Source organism: Cynoglossus semilaevis, chromosome 8 (genome assembly GCF_000523025.1).
Source record: "Cynoglossus semilaevis isolate Cse_v1.0 chromosome 8, Cse_v1.0, whole genome shotgun sequence".
In the NCBI taxonomy this organism is placed as follows: domain Eukaryota; kingdom Metazoa; phylum Chordata; class Actinopteri; order Pleuronectiformes; family Cynoglossidae; genus Cynoglossus; species Cynoglossus semilaevis.
In genome coordinates this window covers 24,765,557-24,783,098 of record NC_024314.1, presented here as the reverse complement: position 1 = coordinate 24,783,098, position 17,542 = coordinate 24,765,557, and the positions used below count along the sequence as shown (strand labels likewise).

Sequence of the window (17,542 nt, the reverse complement as noted above, 5' to 3'; positions counted from 1 at the left end):
TTCTTGAGAAGAACAATGCAACAGTCCCGAACTGTTTAGAAGGTTAAACATTTTACACCAAGATTTTAACAATGTCTAAAAAGGTTAGATTACCTATTAAAATAACATAAAATCATTCATTTAATCATTTGTATTTTTTATTTTTTTAAATAAGCAGCACTGACATGTTGAAAACAGGGTTTGTACGTGCTTTCCATTTCATTAGTTGGCAACCTATCTGCTACCCTAAATCTTCTTACCACAGTCAAGTAAATGTGGCACAGCATGTGTAACGTTCTCCAAAATACCAAAAAACTGACAATTATAGCAATTGGCATGTTTTGTTTTCAGCAGTTCCCATTGAGTGGATTGTTTTTTTTTTTCTCCGTACAGTTCAGAGAGCACATTCCTCAGGAATCAGCAGTCACTGGTTGCCTGTAGGGTTGATTGGGATTCTGGGTGCATAAAGAGGAGGGGTAAAAAAAACAGTTGTGAAAGAACATCGGGGCTATTTTGAACTCCTTCCTGCCAAAGTTGAAAGAAAAATGAACTTTCACCGCATATCTTTGTGGCTCATCCTTTATTTTTATTATTTGCTTTGATAAAATCATCAGTACTAATGATGTTTGGATTTATGTGGATGCCATACTATAGTACGTACTTGGATGTCAGCGGCTGAGTGGAAGTACATGTGAAATCAGTTGTGTCAGGTTAACAGTGTGATTTACTTTGCGTTGATAGCTTCAGCCTTCCAGGCACTGCACCTTTTCAACTTGAGTAATACGTGTACTGTATGTGGGGGTGTTGGGGAGGGTACTATGACTTGAACTTTACTGTACATTGCCTGTTTGTGCATGCACAAATGCACACACACACACACAACTTCACACAAAATCCAGGTGCTCTTTGTTGTTTTAAAGTTTATTGCTTTTACCTACGAGCTATACAGAAAGTAGTTTTGCAAGGCAGAGTCGAGCCCACACATGTCTTTACCGGCAACGGACGTGTCTGAGAAACATGGCAAAAAAAAAAACAATCTGCAGGTCATGAAATAGTCCTGGTAATGGTATACTTACTGTTTTGTCTTATCTCAGAAAGCTGACATCGCTGGACTCCATCCATTCCTGTGACGGACCACAACTGCTAATTATCTCCCTTAGGGTAAGTTCTGAACAAGGTTCCTTCGTGTCTGTCTGTCAGAGTAACTTTAACCTTGAAAATGATCAGAGTCAGGATCAGGATTAAAATCCCTGCTCAGTCATTTACAGTGCTGCAGCTATATATATATAAAAAAACAATAACTGTCTTAAAATGATGAACTGATATAGTTTTTGGTCCAAGACACCAACTGTATTTTTGGTTGTGTTATTATAGTATTGTTAGCCCCACAGTGTTTGGGTGATTGAAGGGAACAGTGAAATGGACAAGAAACAAGTGACATAACAAATCTTCATCTTGTCCACCTTGATAGAATTCCCTCTTCACTGGGCAACCTTTCAGTTGTGCCTGTTTGGTTTTCACACCCCAAGGATTTTCAATCTACCCCAGCTCAGAAGTTATGATATGCATTATGGCCGACAAATGTGGGCAAGCTTGGATAACAGGCTTTTTATTTATTTTGTTGATGTCTTGATTGAGATTTGTTGCAGAGCGTGACCCGGTTATATAGATAGGGGCTTATTTTAGCTCCAAACCAATATTAATGGCTCCTTTATCTACAGCTGTGCAGTATCGTTGGTCTTAAAGAATCTAGAGTGTCAGGATTTGTTCATTGTTGCACTTTTACTTTTAGCTCGAGCCTAACCTTTTCAATTTGTCCTTTTTCAGGATGAAATATGCACATGTACATTCTGAAGCCGTAGAAAAAAACAGACGATACACACTGTAAAGTCCAAAGTGGTAAGTCCAAAATATTTTTCATTGTCCTTGCATGCTTGTTGTCATCTTCTTCTTCCAGAATATTTTAGCCACTGTATAAGGCTATGTCGGGTTTAATGGTTGGTGAAGTTTTGCTTCACAGTCCAGGGTAGTAAAAACATAAACCGTTTACTACAGTGACCAGAGCTGGAAGGTTTTAAACTGAATGTGAAAGTAAAGGAAAACTACAGTGAAGCCAATAAAATTAAAGATTCCAATTAAATCACAAATACCCTGTAAAATGGCAGATTTCAGGTAAGAAAAGTGTTAATAATATTAAATTATACTCTGTGTAATGGCTGACTAGTTGGAGTTCTTCAGACTCATCTTACTGTTTTGAAAAACCCAGTGCAACAGGATGGTGCTAGCCGCCAGGTCAGCCCAGTCATCGTGTGTGAGGACATAATGAGAGTGACCAATTATATGACCAACATGACCAGTGTGGCCTTTCTATCGATTATTTCTGTCACAAAGAGCTATGCATCTCAGCTGCACACATTCACATCACCTCAACACTTTGTTCCAGGGACAATATGGTCAAGAAACGCTCTTTCAACTAAAACTGATTTTTAATTTGCAAAACTATTTCTTTTCTCAAAGATGTTTTTTTTTAACATATTTTCTGGCCTTCATTATTTATCTCTTCAGAAAATCTCCTCAATACCTTAAGATGTACTTTTTTATGTAGAAATTAAACCAATAAAAAAAATAAATGTATTTGGCTACTTCAGAGACTAAACTGTCCTTCGCTTACATTTACAATTTAATTTAATTTTTTTCATTTATCAGAGACTTTTTGTCATTTCATTTCCAATCCTTAATGGTTTCTCTGAGCCTCCTAAGGATTGCTCCTGTGAGTGGGCAAACAGGGGGAAACTCAACGGGTCTTTACTCTGGGCACTCAGAGCACTCCTGAGGTGGATGTAGAAATCAAAGGGACTTGGAATCGTTCCCCATTGGTAGCTTCCATTGTCTTGCTGATTTGGGATTGGTGGAAGAGGTGAAAACTGCTGGATGGGGATGTGGGGGTGGATTGGGATCAGGCAAAGGAACCCTCTTCTTTTTTTTTTCCTCCTCTAATCTTTATCCACCATTAACCCCCGTGCCCCAGTGTGTGGCTGAGTTCAGGGCCATTGGTCAATCCCCCATTCACTGCCACCCAGAATATTTTAAAGTTAAGCCCCCTTGCTTAACAAAAAAGTCTTACTCATCAAAGGTTTACTTTTCCTCCTCTCCCTCCTCTCCTTCCTTTTGCTCCCAGTCCCAGGGATCTGCTGTCGTTCTTCATCCACCCTTTTCTATGGTCCACTGTTTTGTCTTGCCTGTTAGGCAAGAGTGAGAGAAGTTGGAAGTTTTAAAACTTGAAAGTTTAAAATTTGAGTTTAATGAGGTTCAATTTAGCCTCCAATAGTTACCCGAGCTATAACTCAGTTGGCCTGTTAAATTTGAACCACTCTCCATGTCTCTGTGTTCAAGCAGAAGATAAGATTAACTGGATGGATTTGTGTAGCTGAACTCCCCTACTGTATGTTAGGTGGTGGTGGCAGTTTTCCTATGTTTGTTTATTGTGAATTTACCAATAATACAGATCAGACATGCAACATTGTTGTTCCAAGGTTTTCTTACAACTAAGTAAATTGAAGAGTACTAATTGTTTCTCTGTTAACGGTTTGTGACCGAATCGGTCCTTCATAAAAAAAAAAAAAAAAAAGTGGATTCTGTAGTGGGTTCATTTGGGAATCACTTGGTGAATTTCTTCAAAAACAGACACCAAGTGTCCTGAATTCCAAAATCTCCATATTACTGTCTTCGACTTCTTCTCCTGTGCCAACTTTTTTTTTTAAATACTTCCAGACTTGCGACTGTTGAGGCCAATTGTCTAGGTCATTGTGAGACGGAATAAATTGATACATCCTGCAGTTTGACATCTGACCACCTTAAGCTGAATGTGTTCTGACTATGAAGAATTCAGTTTGGAAACACTACCGTCAAACTTGAAACTTTAAGACAGAATTAACTTTGATAAAAGAAGTTGTATTATTCTTCGTGTCTATTGTTATTCACATATACCAAGTGTCTGATGTGAACTAAAACATGAAAGAAGGGACAAATGACATACCTTTGCTGATTTGTCCTATTAGGGACTCTTTCCTTTTTTACTAGACTCTGAGAAGTCATATATTGTTGTTTTTCATCGTCTTTTGTTGCTGATTTAAGAAGTGAACTATGAGACAGGTGACAGATCTTTGTTAGTATCACCTTATCTGTAGCATTTGTCAGGTGTTTAACTCTGATGAGCATAAAGGGCGACAGATGCGAGCTAAATTGAATAGATGAGGACCAAAAATAGACAATGGCCGTGATGATATTGAGTCTTTTTATTGTTTTCGTCCCCTGCTACATATATATTTTTTTAAATTCCATGCCTTTGTTTATGAAAGTTCTGAAAACATTCTCTTTGTGTTAGGCAGAGGCGACCTCTGCATACCTTTGGGCCCCTCCAGTATTTCCCTCTGTGTACATTCAGTATTAGAGAAAACTGAGAGCCTGTATATGTCTGATTGCAAACACAAGTTTAATTTCCCCCCCAAAAAACTGAGCAAGAATCTAGTGTTTCGTGTGTTATTTTTTTCTCCCCTGCGAGTTAATTGACGAAATCTTGGGTGCTAAGGCTGGACCTGATGGCATCTTTCCAAGAGCTTGAGATTATTGTGAAACTCAACCCCAGGCAGGCATGACATCAGAGCTGCCTGACACTAGTTTGAACTTTTTATTCCAGGTGGGAAGAATTATGGAAGGCTTCATTTGCAGGTGATCGTGTCCAATGAATCAGCGCTGCCTTGTTGTTCATTCTTCTCTCTTGGCCTAAACAGTTGGAACTTGTGTTTTAGACCAATATTCACGTAGGTGTGAATGTGTGTGAACTAATATGGAGGTCATTACAAACCTGAACCTAATTCCTCAGGTGTTACATTTGTCACATCCTGTTTGCTGAAGGGCAACCTTTTCAGTCTCTCACGTGTGTCGGTACCTTTTTTTTTTTTTTTGTATCAGTTATTAATTATTCCACATGATGAATATTTTAGATTGTTAATTGGCTTTATGTATTTAGGGTACTACGTAACACTAATGATGTTATAGTATGATTGCAAGTGTTAGTAACCATAGATGCGGTTTCCCAGTTGGAAGGACCAAGGTAACGCTAACCTTGCTGAGCACTGGATAAATGACTTGGCCAAATGTATTAACCAGAAATTCCGCAACATTTTAGCTTCATTTTCACCTTAAAAAAATAAAAATTTTATATATATATATATATATATATATATAAATATAATCAAAAATGTTTCTTTTAAGGTTTTGCTCTAAGTGGCTGTGAGCTGATCCCGCCCCTCCCATACCAATTTTTTATTTCAATTTTTTTTAACAGCAGCTTGCTGTGTTGCTTTGCATTCATCACAGCCAAATTTTCCACCCCACAACCTGGAACTTTTAAAGGATAAAAAATATCTAATTTATTTGCTTTGATTTTTTTTCCTAGCAAATTCCTGCATGCAAAATTATTGTTTTTCCTTGAATGAATTTGGATATTTTCAAAATAAAGATATTTTACCCCTATTTTTTTTTAGGTCAGACTCCAAATCAAATGGTGTCCTCAATGCTGCAACACAGTCTTTCTTTTTTTCCCCCCCTTTTACAAGTAAAAGTTTTGAATCAAACCACACGGTCGCAGCCTCTGAAAAAGCTTTCACTCCAGAGGCAACGAGCCAAGTCCTTTGTTCATAATGATCATTTGATCGCAGCTTGAAAAGGGATACAGGGGGCAGCGAAAACCTACAAGAGCTCGGCATTTCACTTTCTCATCACAAACCACAACTCTCCACAGTGCAACTGTTACTACCTGGTTGGAGGCAGAGTGGGCAGAAAGCATCAGTGTGTGTGTGTGTGTGTGTGTGTGTGTGTGGAAAAGCACACACACTCTCGCATAGCACGCTCGATTTGGGTCATGGAGCTGACAGACAGTGGAATGTGAATGTGTGTATGTTGACAAACTCCACTGCACTCTGAATGGGGTTTGTGATTACACCTCATCATGCGTGCTGCATCAGTCCTGCTGCCGACCACCGGCCCTTCTCCCTTCCCCGCACTCCCTCCCTGCTCCTTTCTCTCTCTCTCTCTCCCCACATTTCTGCCTCTCTCACCACTGTGCCTCTTGGGCAATCATGTGGTCACACTACCTGACTCCTCGCTGCTCAAGAGTGCAGTTGACAAAAACAGCCCGAGGCCCGTCATGTGGAAAAGATTCAGTCGCCACACAGCACACATTCTACCCCCCCACAACTTCTCACTCTCTCCCCTCTCCACGTAACCGAAGCACCCGGGTGTTTCCTTCTCCTGCTCACCTGTGAAGGGAAGTGTCTCCTCCTGTCTGCCTCCGTGTGTGTGTGTGTGTGTGTGTGTGCGCGAGTGGATATTTTGGTGTGTGTGTGTGTGTGTGTGTGTGAGTGGATATTTTGGTTATTGCAACTTTGTGACCACAAAGCATGGATGCTGCTTTAGCCGGTGTGCGTAGGTGTGTTAGTGTGTGTGTGTGTGTGTGTTTCCTTACACACTGTGGGAGGCGCGGGCAGTTTCTCTTTGTCAGTTGAGTGTCTCTCCTCATGTCATGTAACATAAAGCTGGAGGTCAGTGAGCGCTCTCAGCTGTCAGTTATCCTGGTGGTCCTGGCCTGTCGAGCTGCTCACCTGTGTTTATTGGACAAGACTTCCTTCGCGCTGCCCAGGGAAAACACCTCGCTTCGCTCCCTTTACTTTTCTCTTCCCTTCTTTTTTACCATGTTTTTGTCTTCGTCCGTCAATCTATTTGTCTGTCCTTCTCGCTTCTTCTCCCTCAATTCTAAAACATTTTGATTCAGCTATTATCTTCTGTTTTTTAAAGTAATTATTCTCCCATCATATTCATTCGTCTCCTTTTTTTTCTCCCCTCGTCTTCTTTTGTTTAGCTTTTCTCTAACACTGCTGTCTATTTTTAGTTTGTATTATTATTTTTTTTTTGGGCTTCACTGCTCACTGGTTTAAAACTGCGCTCCGTCTCCTTGGGCAGCAGTGTTCATCTCTTTTCTGCACCTGGCTGAGCACGCTCACGAGCATGCAGCCGCCGTGGCTAGAAAACCGATTGAAACTTGTGTCTCGAAGTTGCTAATGCTCACTGAAGCATTATATTGTAGATGAAGTAAATAAACTAGGTTAGTGTGAGAAATCTGTAGAATAGACTATAGTGATTGGACAGAAGAGGCACACTTGCACACAGGCTCTCTCAGGTACACACACACACACACACTTGTATCAACAGACATAAATCTAAGTGAGTGAAGGGCTGATAAGTGCAAGTACTGCGTAAGTGTGAGCTGAGATACGATAGTATAATTTGAGTTTAGGAGCTTCAAGGCAAGTATGTAAAATCTGTATAAAACCAAAAGTTTTTTTTTAATTTTTGCCCTACAAAGTTTCCTTAGTTTTACTTAAACAAAAAGAGTAAAACTATTTCCACATAAGAACAGCAAATAATAATAAAAAAACAATTAGAAAACTAGAATTACACAAAGTTACCCCACATCCTGATAACTACCATTGTTTTCTGGCGTGTCTTCTGCTTCTGTTGACCTTATTTTTCTCCGTACTGTTGGTAATGGTTGGGTGTAATTGTTTATTTAGTAAAAGATCGAACCACTGGAGGGGAAAATACCAGGTAAAAACAAACAAACCAAAAAAAACCAAAACAAACCAAACCAAAAAACAAACATCTGGTGGAGAGTGACAGTGAATTAATCATATTAATTATTGTTTGATCGTTCTAATTTTACCAAATCTTAACTCTACAAATGTGTCAGTTAACCTGTCACCTGAAGTTAAAGATCCTGCAAAGCATGCTGGGTGTTGAGATGTTTTTTTTAGACTTGAGGTGCTTCGATGAAAAAAAAAACGAGATCAAGAGTAGGTTTAGTTCAGGTTTAGTTCTAGTTCAGGTTTAGGTTTAGTATAGGTTTAGTTCTTTGGAATGTTTGGAATTGTACTGTATTCTGATAGTGGAATGTTTGGAATTGTACTGTATTCTAATAGAGGTTTCCATTGTCATTTAAAGTAAAGACATTTAACATGGGCCAATTAGCAGGTTGGATAAAAATACAAGGTGACATTCCTTGGTTTATTGTTCTCTCAAAGAAACAGAAAGACACATTCAAAGAGCCACTCATTCATATTTCACACCTGGTAAAAAAAAAAAAAACCTCTTGTATTCTCTGGGCCTCCATTCTGTGCCATAAAATAGTATAGATGACATGGTAATACATTTGCTTTGTGCCTGGTGATAAGTACTCTACCAGGTCTTACTCACTCCGCTGACTCCAAATGTGTCGGGACGGCGCCTGTATTGTCAAAGGCACAGGGGTCATTCAGAACTCACTTTCTCCTCCTTCTGCCTTTTGTGCAACAGTTCTGTGTGGGTGATAGTTTCCTCATTTATTTAGTGAATAGTCGCAGGTGGGGGGGGAGAAAGAGTTTTACATTATGGAAATGATGGAACGGGTCATAATCTCCCACGTTTCCATCACGGCAGACATTGGACCCTCGTGATACCGTCCTGGCAAATGGCCATTGTTCCTGATCTCTTTCTCTGTACTTTTCCCCCCTCAATGGGCCATGGCAGGTTTTAATCCAGCTTCTGTGTTAAAATGACAATGTTTACCAGCTATCTTTAAATAAGGATCCAGGAACCTGACACACATTCCTCTGTCCGTGAACGCCACGTGAATGTAGGAGCTCAGGCGGCCAAAGAAAGGTATTGTCTACCTGCAGAGGGAACAGAAAAAGGAGGCCCTTGTTCCACATTGTGACTGGACGTTGGTTTGTGTGTTGCACTTGTTCCCTCAAACCTTTGAGAACTTTTCCACTTCCTCTTGTATATGACAGGTAATAAAATAAGCCATGCAAATGCCCATCCGCGATACACGGCAGTAGGGTAATTATCGTACTTAAGTAGGGATTAGGTTGTGGATGTTGACAGTGAAGTGGCTCTCGGAGCTTGTGTTCCACATACCTTTTGTGTGTTTTAGACACATTCCCTTGAAGACTTGAAATGCCTGTGTTTGCCATCGATCCCTTCAAATTACCCGTGTATTTATTTTTCTGCGTTTTTACTGTAAGAGAGTCTTTATAATGTAAGGTGATGTCAGATGACTGGAATCCGCTCTGTGTGTACTTATTCTGTACGCATGAACACATCCAACAGATAAAAGCTTTATTTTTATCCTCTAAATAGTTTTCCTGTCAAGTCCTGACAGCATTAGGTATTAGTGCCGTAGCTGCTAACAGGCATTACTGTGTTTTCATTATTGTGGCGAGCACTGTTTTCCTGCGCCCCCCCATCCCCATCTCTCTCCATCCACACCTCACACTTTCGTGCAGAGCGAGAAATGAAAAACAATCGCTACGACCTGCGGCGACCCCTCCTGACGCACAGTCAGTTAAATGGTTTGTAAGACGTTTAATTACCAAATGGTATAATCGTTATTCATCTCATCATTAGATGTATGATATTAAGTGAATTGCCTCCCCTGGGTGCATGTGTTTCACAGATCAATAGATTTAGATGGAGCTTGAAGCGGGTGCGGGGGGCCGGCTGGGCAGTTAAAACACTTCTGAGACCACTGATATGAACACAATACATTGTTCCTGTGATGCGCCGTAGTGACGTTCACTCATTTATTTATGCAATTAGCTTTTATATAGGTTCAATTATGCAAATTTCCACGTCTGCGTAGAGAAAATAAGTCACAGTTTTAATGGATTTACAGCTCCTTTTTGATGGCGAAAGGACATGAAACAATAGACAAGGTTACGGCACAACAGACGTCCTATTGGCTGAGCGCTTGCATGTCCTCTTTGGGACACTTTGTTGGCATCAAGCGTTATTTGAAGGTATTGTGTAGATTGCTAATGCAGTTTATACATCTCTGAGGCCCTAAAAGCCTGCAGCTTGATATTGCCCGTATTCCCAGTGTGACTATGGCTGAGTGGTGATCAGGGACTTGCCGCACCACAAGCTGCTATTCACTGCAACAAGCACCGCTAGTCTGAGTTAATTGTCCATTATCCACTGTTTCCCACTATCCCTCTCTTTTTGTTTCTCTGTTTTATTCTTTCTGGCTCATGCTTCTATCCTCCAAACACTTTTTGCTTTTTGCTTTTGATTTATTCACTTATTCCTCAGTTTCCTGTTTTCTTTTTAAGTCTCCTCAGGCAGAAGCTGCTGCTGAAGCCAAGTCCTGGCAACTGAGTTTTAATAGTAATAATGATTCCTTTTGTTCCTGAGGTACATGCCAACAGGATTATAAAGTCAAAGCCAGCATCACTCCACCTTCTTCTTCTTGTTTAATCTTCTTATCTGTTAGTGGGAGGTGTATTTGTGTCAGATGTACAATGTTGTCACTCCTCGTGCAGATCAGGAAGTAGGAATATGAAGAATGTGTTTATGACCTCCGAACAATGGGGCACTGCACTTGTTCAAACTAAAAACAATAAATTAAGAACAGACATATTTGGTTCACTGGTCAACTGGGCCACCAACAGGTGACGCTATGCTAGCCAGTGATAAAACATTAATATAGCTGTAAATGTAAAGTTACTAAACATAAGAAAAAAAAAAAATTTTTATTCTCTCTACCCTTTAGTTTCACACCAGCATCAGTACATATGTACACCTTTAGAGATTTTATTCATTTATGTTCATTTGGTGAGGAATATGATCAACCAATGACAAGAAACAGTTGTTAAGGATGCATTTTTATGTGAAACATGACGATGGCCAATAACAGAAACGTCAGTCCATAACGTCTCCACGGGGTCAGAGTTCAGTCAAGCATTGTAGCGTTGCTAAGCACCGAAACAGGACAAAAAGTAATAGTGTTCCATCATGTGTCCTTTGAGCAAAGATGTTAAAGCACACTGGAGCTTCACTTGACCAGTGGTTTCCAAACCTTTCCTGCAGCGCCCCCTTTTTGTCGATAGGCCATGCCACGTCAACACATTCCCAGCTATTACCTCACTGAAGTTTCTCTTTATTTTAAAAGCCTGTAATTCCTATCAAACTGCTCGTCTTTTTCAACATTTTTTTTTCCATTATGGTAAAAAAATAAAGATAATATTAAAATTTAAATTAATTTGCCTGGCTGCTTCCCCCAATTGTGGCTTCCTCTGAGTAGATCCTTTTTCCACGTACCACCAAGATTTGGTGATGGATCTATCTGCCGAGGAATCCTCAGAATTCTCACTTGATGGCACTGTTTTCCTTCTTGCTCCAGCTGAAGCAACAGGGCATGTTTTATGTATGCTGGGCACAATAAAAAAAGCCAGGCTTTGCCACAGAAACTGTACGATTCTTCCTCTTCGCTCACATGTCCCTGGGTACCTAGAAACAGACAGACAGGAACACTGCCAAATAATAAACCATGCACTCTACCACTTAAAAATATTATGACTCAGATGGAATTGTTGTAAAAAGCAAGCAGATATAAAAATGGACCGTACAGTGTTGCGTTTCCTGCGTGTTATAGACTTTAATTTTTCACTTGGTGTGTCTTTCCTTTGAGGTATCTTTGAATCTCGTCTTCATGCAGCATGTACTGCATATTTTAAAGTTAATTTGAATTAGAAAAAAACTACAGCGTATATACCTATCCATCTATTCACCTGTTTAAATTGATTGAATTACATTCCTCCTGTGCTGCCAGGCTTTGCTCACGTAATCGCATCAAAAAGATGTTACGTACTATGAAGCCTGGAGTGTTTCTGCCTTTGATTTTCACACCTCCTGTGAACTACACCTTAATACCTTTACAAGCCCCCCTCACTGAAAAAGGAAAAATAAACTCTTGCCACATCTCCTCATCCACTCTTGCATCTTACTTGTTTTTAAACATATATATACAATTTTAACATTCACAAAAAAAAAAGCTTAACATGTATTCGCTTCAGACGCTTTCCTGCCCTTTGTCCGTTGCTCCATAGGAAGCGGGGGTATAACTGAGCAAAAACCTGGGTGGGATTGATGTTTTTCTGTGGGTCAAGATCATATTTAGTGCTCTCAAAGTACACCTTTTAGAAGCTGCCTGTAAAAAGACGACGATACATCACAGGGAAAAATAACTGCAAGCGTGTATTTTGGATTCATGAGGGCCATAAATAAAGGTGTGCCGCGTATAATTGAGGCTCGTGCGTGGGGAACGCGGCTGGAGATGAGAAATGGAAATCTGTGTACTGGTAAATAGATAATCACACAAAAGTAATTGAGGTTTTCAAACCCCAATCTAGTCTGCCAGCGTGAGCTCGTTTGCATGTTAATCACGTCAGTGATTTGCCTTCATCACAGGGAAGTCCGTGCACACTTCCATAACCAGCTTTTAATTGCATTTAAAATGTCACAGAGGTGGAACACATGTAATTTAGCCAGAACTGTGTCCAAATTAATGGGCACCACTGAGACGCTCCGGTGGACAGCTTTGGAAATCAGAGAGGCCGTCCATTGTTTAGGTCTTTATCGAAGACGTCTTCCGCACTGCCTCCACAGCACATTCTGGACCGCATTTAAAGTATTTTAAGTAAAATCCGACAAGTGCGTTGCCAACGGATGCCTCGCACTTCTTGTAGAACATTCCAAATGAATTTGTGGTTAACATGTTTTTTAGAAAAATGTGAAGGAGACCACAAAGTCAGCGTGTTGGGGTTTTGAAAGCAGAAAAGAGATGGAGAAGGGGTTTATTTTTCTTTCATCACCAGGTGTTCTTTAGTGTATAAATTACTGGGGTGATGTTTCCATAACACAGCTTAAGGCACTCCAGAGAGGGAAAACCAGGAAAACAGACCTATTTAATTTTTCATTGATGTGGACCATCAGGAACAATAAGGCAGCACTCCTCCACCCCTTTTCCAGATGCCTTCCACACCACTGTATCATCCCTAAAACCCGAGCCCCTCTTACTTTTCCTCCGAAAAAAAAAAAAAGTAGTTGTGCCGAGACCTACATGAAAGGAAAGAACTGTTGAAATGTTAATTTTACCATCTGCTGTCGAAGCCTACCTTGTGTGTGTGTGTGTGTGTGTGTTTCTTTTCCCCTGCCTTCTTTAATTCCCAGTAGTTCTGTTCTGTTTCATGAATGTGCTGCTATTTTGGCTGTTTGAAGTCACGGGGTCTCAGCAAGCATGCAGGGCTTTTAAATGGCAGGAAAATACAATGCCACATGGTCGATGGCGGAGACTGTCCCATTAGCTTCCTGTTTGGAGCCCGGTCCCTCCTGGCAGCGCCGTTTCCTACACCAGTCCCAGGGTCCCCGTTAGGCCGACACAGCCAAGTCCAAGGCACAGCGGGTTGGTTTGAGCTTTTTCTTTTTGTCCATCCCAGAACCACTTGTCTTGAGGGACCTATTTAGTCTGTTTATCCTAACGCTAAGGATTTTAATCACTCTTTCAAAGCAACCTCCAGCAGTTTATGTTTAATACGCTTCTCTGGTCCTGTAGCACACGTTAGGTCTAGTTCCAAGTGAGCCCACTAAACCCTGTCTAATCCAAGATAGACACGAAGTCCTTGACAAATGTGTTTCTCCATCTCTTTTTTTTTTCCCCCTCCGCTTTCTTCTCATCACAAAAGTTGACACTTTTAAAAGCAAAATGTAGCCAAGTTTGCTGCATAGATTCGGCCAGATGGATAGATTCCATTGTGAGATTTGATAGTTGGCAATTAGGGTGAAACATCCTGTGTGCAGAGTTGCTTAGCATTTTTCTTGGCCAGGACAAGATTGTTTAGTCTGCTCTCATTGTGAGCTGTTTCTGAGCTGCAGTTGACGGTTGTTTGCAGAGCACTGGGGAAAATGTGAGAGGGGCCAGTGCCTTTCTCTATTTATTTATTTTCCCCGTCCTTGGAGCTGGAATCTGATTTGTGTTCATGTTTCTCTATTCTCTCTGAGCGGTTTTTAAGTGTGGCTGCTGAAATCTAGACTCTGTATGACCTCACTGCGCAGCCTGTGTTTCATTAATGACCAGCCCTGTGGTTTGGGGAAAGGAATATTTTTCATATGACACCGCCTTGCATTAGCGTGGAGCGGCAGCTGCACAACCACAAAACCATCCAATTTTGTGGCTTTGAAAGGTGTGAAAAGTTCAGCTCCCTATAGCAAGCCTTGCATTTATAATTACGCTCAGCGTATGCAACAGTGCACGTATGTGTGTCGGGGAGCGGAACTACTGTAAAAGAGAAGGGAAAAAGTCACCTGCTAATGAAACATTTGTCTTTCATTCTCCCTGGCAACTCGTAAAGTAAACAGTGTAGCTGTATTTTGGGGGGGAGACGTAAAAGCACTTAAACATTTGACATGACTCAACCAGGAGAAATAACCTAAAATAACAAGCAGAGTCTGAAAGTTATGTCAAGTCACCATTTTAGTGTATAGCTTTTTTTTTTTAAATACATTTTTTGCTAAACATGTTTCTCTATTACATGTTGGGAGAACCTGTGAAGGTCACAGGTTCGAATCCACCAGCCTCAAGGTGCCACTGATGTGCACTGAGCATGGCACGGTCCCCAAACACTGCCTCCCTGGGCGCTCAGCTTGAGCTGCCCCCTGCTGACTAAGGTGATGGGTTAAAGGCAGAGGTCACCTTTAGTTGTGTGCAGTGATGTCACAATGACAATAAATCTCTTTCACTTTATTTCTTCCTTGGACCTTTGGTGTTCTACATAATATCTGATTCTTTCTTCTTTTTTTTTTTTTATTTTTTCCCCAGTGCCACATCTGGCAAAAATAGTTTCTTTTTTTTTCCTTTCAACAGTTGATGGATTTCCCAGACATTGTTAAAGGGAAGTCACATAAGCCACACAGCAATTGACTAAGAAGCATGCAACAATTTGCAGACACATGCAGCAATCCTCCGCTCCCTCCCCTCAGAGGAAGGAAAAAAAAAAAAAAAAGGCCAGACAGGCTACTGTAACTGCATTTGTTACCTTGCACGATATTGAATATCCAAAAAGGAAACCTCAGATTTATCCTGTCCACAAAACAAAGAGACTTTGTTCTGCCGCCCCTCGTCTTCCCACTGCTACACATCACGACCACTCTGTTTTCCTCACTTTAAGGGTAAAAAAAAAAGAAATAAATACATGCAAGTTCTCTGCAAACACAAGATAGCACACGCTCCCTTCCAAATATCATTTGTCACAGCGTTCCTCTCTCTCTCTCTCGCAGCTCTCCGGGCAGCATTAATTGCGGTGTTGTCAGCTTAAAGGTTATAAGTTTGAACAGGGAGAGATTGGGGTTAGTCACCAAGGCTCGGGGAGAGTGAACAAAGGAGGAGATTACCTAATAGTCCTGCTATGTATTTGAAGTGGAGCCTGCTGTTTGTTTGGTGGAAGGTTCAGGGCTGGCGATGTCTCACAGGCAGCTGATGGGTACTTTTAGGCTGTCAGAAACAACCCCTCTGCCAATTGTCTCCTTGTCCTCTTCAATAGCAAATGAGTAGGGGGTGAAAAAAAAAAGAGAAACAAAAAGAAACTTCATGTTTTCCAAGTTTGCAAGTGCCGTCAGTGACGCCCGCAAGCGCAAGATGCATTTGTGTAAATCAAAGAGTCATCCGTGATGATGGCTCGACACGTGTCTTGAGCCGCAGACGCAGGCTTCACACACTACTTTCGGGGCCCTTGGTTTTTTACAAGATCTTTAACGAGTCTGTGCTCTGCTTGTATGTTTGTAAACAGCTGTCTTGCAGGTTGTCACTAAAAATATCGTGGGATATTTTACTCACACCAGACACTAATTCATAGTCACAGTGCAAACATCATCAACCTAGTGTAAACCACATAATTACACACCACGGCTGGATACAACAAACTGACATGTGTGCATCTGCGGATAATTTATGTAATTTGTTTTCTCCTTCTCTTCAATTGGCCTCATTAAAAAAAAAACCCACAGGAAAACCAATGAAAAGATAAAAGTAGATCAATACAGATTTTTCATTAAAATGTCCTCAGTTTTGATCAATTTGACCCAAAGTCCTGCACAAAGTGGTATGACTAAATTTCTTATTTTGTATTTTAATTCTGCAAAATGCAGTCTTTTTTTTTTCTTTTTTTTTGCTGTGATTTTTGAACAGTCATAGACCTTGATCTTCCAAAATCCCTCTCATCTGTGTCTGTTTTGATAAATTGAACGTCTGGTCCTATTTTCAGAGTCATCAGAGATTGCTTTTTTACCACTCAGAGCACTGAACACGGACAGCTTTTAAAGGTAGTGAATATGTTTGATAAGTGGCTCAATCCTTGTACTTACGCATTTTTACTGAAGGTTTAATAGCTGCTGTATAATAATTTTATAATGTGTTCTCTGCAATTCCAAATATCCCCTAATATTGTCCTGCTTTAGCAAAAAAGTCCATCTGAATATTATTGTGGCCGTGCTTTTTCCAAGCACAAATCAATTACATGGTTTTTAAGTCGACAGATTCATACTTTTTGTCATAAATTTTCCCCCAATGCCAAACAGAATGGAGCTAGTATAAGTGCAATACCAAACCAATTTCAAAGTACTGACGTTTTTTCATCCCAAAAATGATTCACAGTGTTTGTGGTACATCATAGTCATTTCCAAGTCAACTGTATGTGTTAGTGTAAAATACAACTGTTCATCTGAATATTTCCGCCTATTTTGAACTCGTTGAAAAGCAATAGACTTATGAATCATCTTGCTGTTCCACTTAAATGGAACATACCTTTCAGTGGCGGCGTGTGCCAGCACATCATCAAAGTGAAACTTCCAAAGTTCCGCTTAACTTGTTGCTGAAATACTTTCTCGTTTTCTAGAAAATTGCAGCGAGCCAGGTCTCAAGAAGTATATCAGGAAATCTCCCCTGGAGGACAAATTGCCACTTGCCTACTTGTCTTTGACCAAAGTGTAGTCCTCACCCACTCCAGGGGAACATCTGCTGTTTAGGAAGATATAAAAGAGTAATTTTATTACTTGGTACATCTCCCCTCAGAAGCCATTTCATTCCTCTTTTCAGCCTCCACAGAAGCCTTTATTTGATCTCATATTCCAGAATATGGCTGCCTCAGACTGGCTGGACTCCGTTTATTTTCATTTGGAAAACACATTAAGTGTTGGAGGGGTGGCACAGGATGGAAGTGGAGAGCAGGGGCTTCTGGTGTGAAGGGGACCGAGGCAGGTTTCTCTGTCACATGGTAATGCGCTCCAGCAGGGAGTTTCAACTGTGACTTCATTTTTAAGAACCTAACTTTTTTTTAAAGGCCCTGTTTTTTTTTTTTATAGAAAAGTTACTCTGGCAGTTTAAACTAAAATGCAAAACAACCATTGCTAATCACAAAGGAGGAGAAAACTATTTTTACTGAACAGCTTAAGTCTCTCATATTGTATTTTTTTTATATATAATTGACGTCGTTGCTGTATAAAGACTGGGGCTGGGTCCAAATTGTGAGGTTTTACTCCTCATAATGCACCACACTCAAGACACTTGTAGAAAACATAAAGGCCAGTTCTTGACATGTACTCCAGTGGTTCTCAAAGCGTGGGGCGCGGAGCTAGTGCA

General features: G+C 40.5%; 1 protein-coding gene across 5 annotated transcripts in view; it reads left to right on the top strand.

Moving 5' to 3' along the window:
* The window catches only part of foxp2 (forkhead box P2), a 107,380-nt gene that overhangs the window by 11,069 nt on the left and 78,769 nt on the right, over positions 1–17,542 (top strand). For all 5 annotated transcript variants that reach the window (XM_025057162.1, XM_025057163.1, XM_025057164.1 and 2 more), the window contains 2 exons: positions 1,074–1,140; positions 1,807–1,878. The gene's annotated coding sequence lies outside the window, so the exon portion shown is untranslated. The remainder of the gene's footprint in view (positions 1–1,073; positions 1,141–1,806; positions 1,879–17,542) is intronic.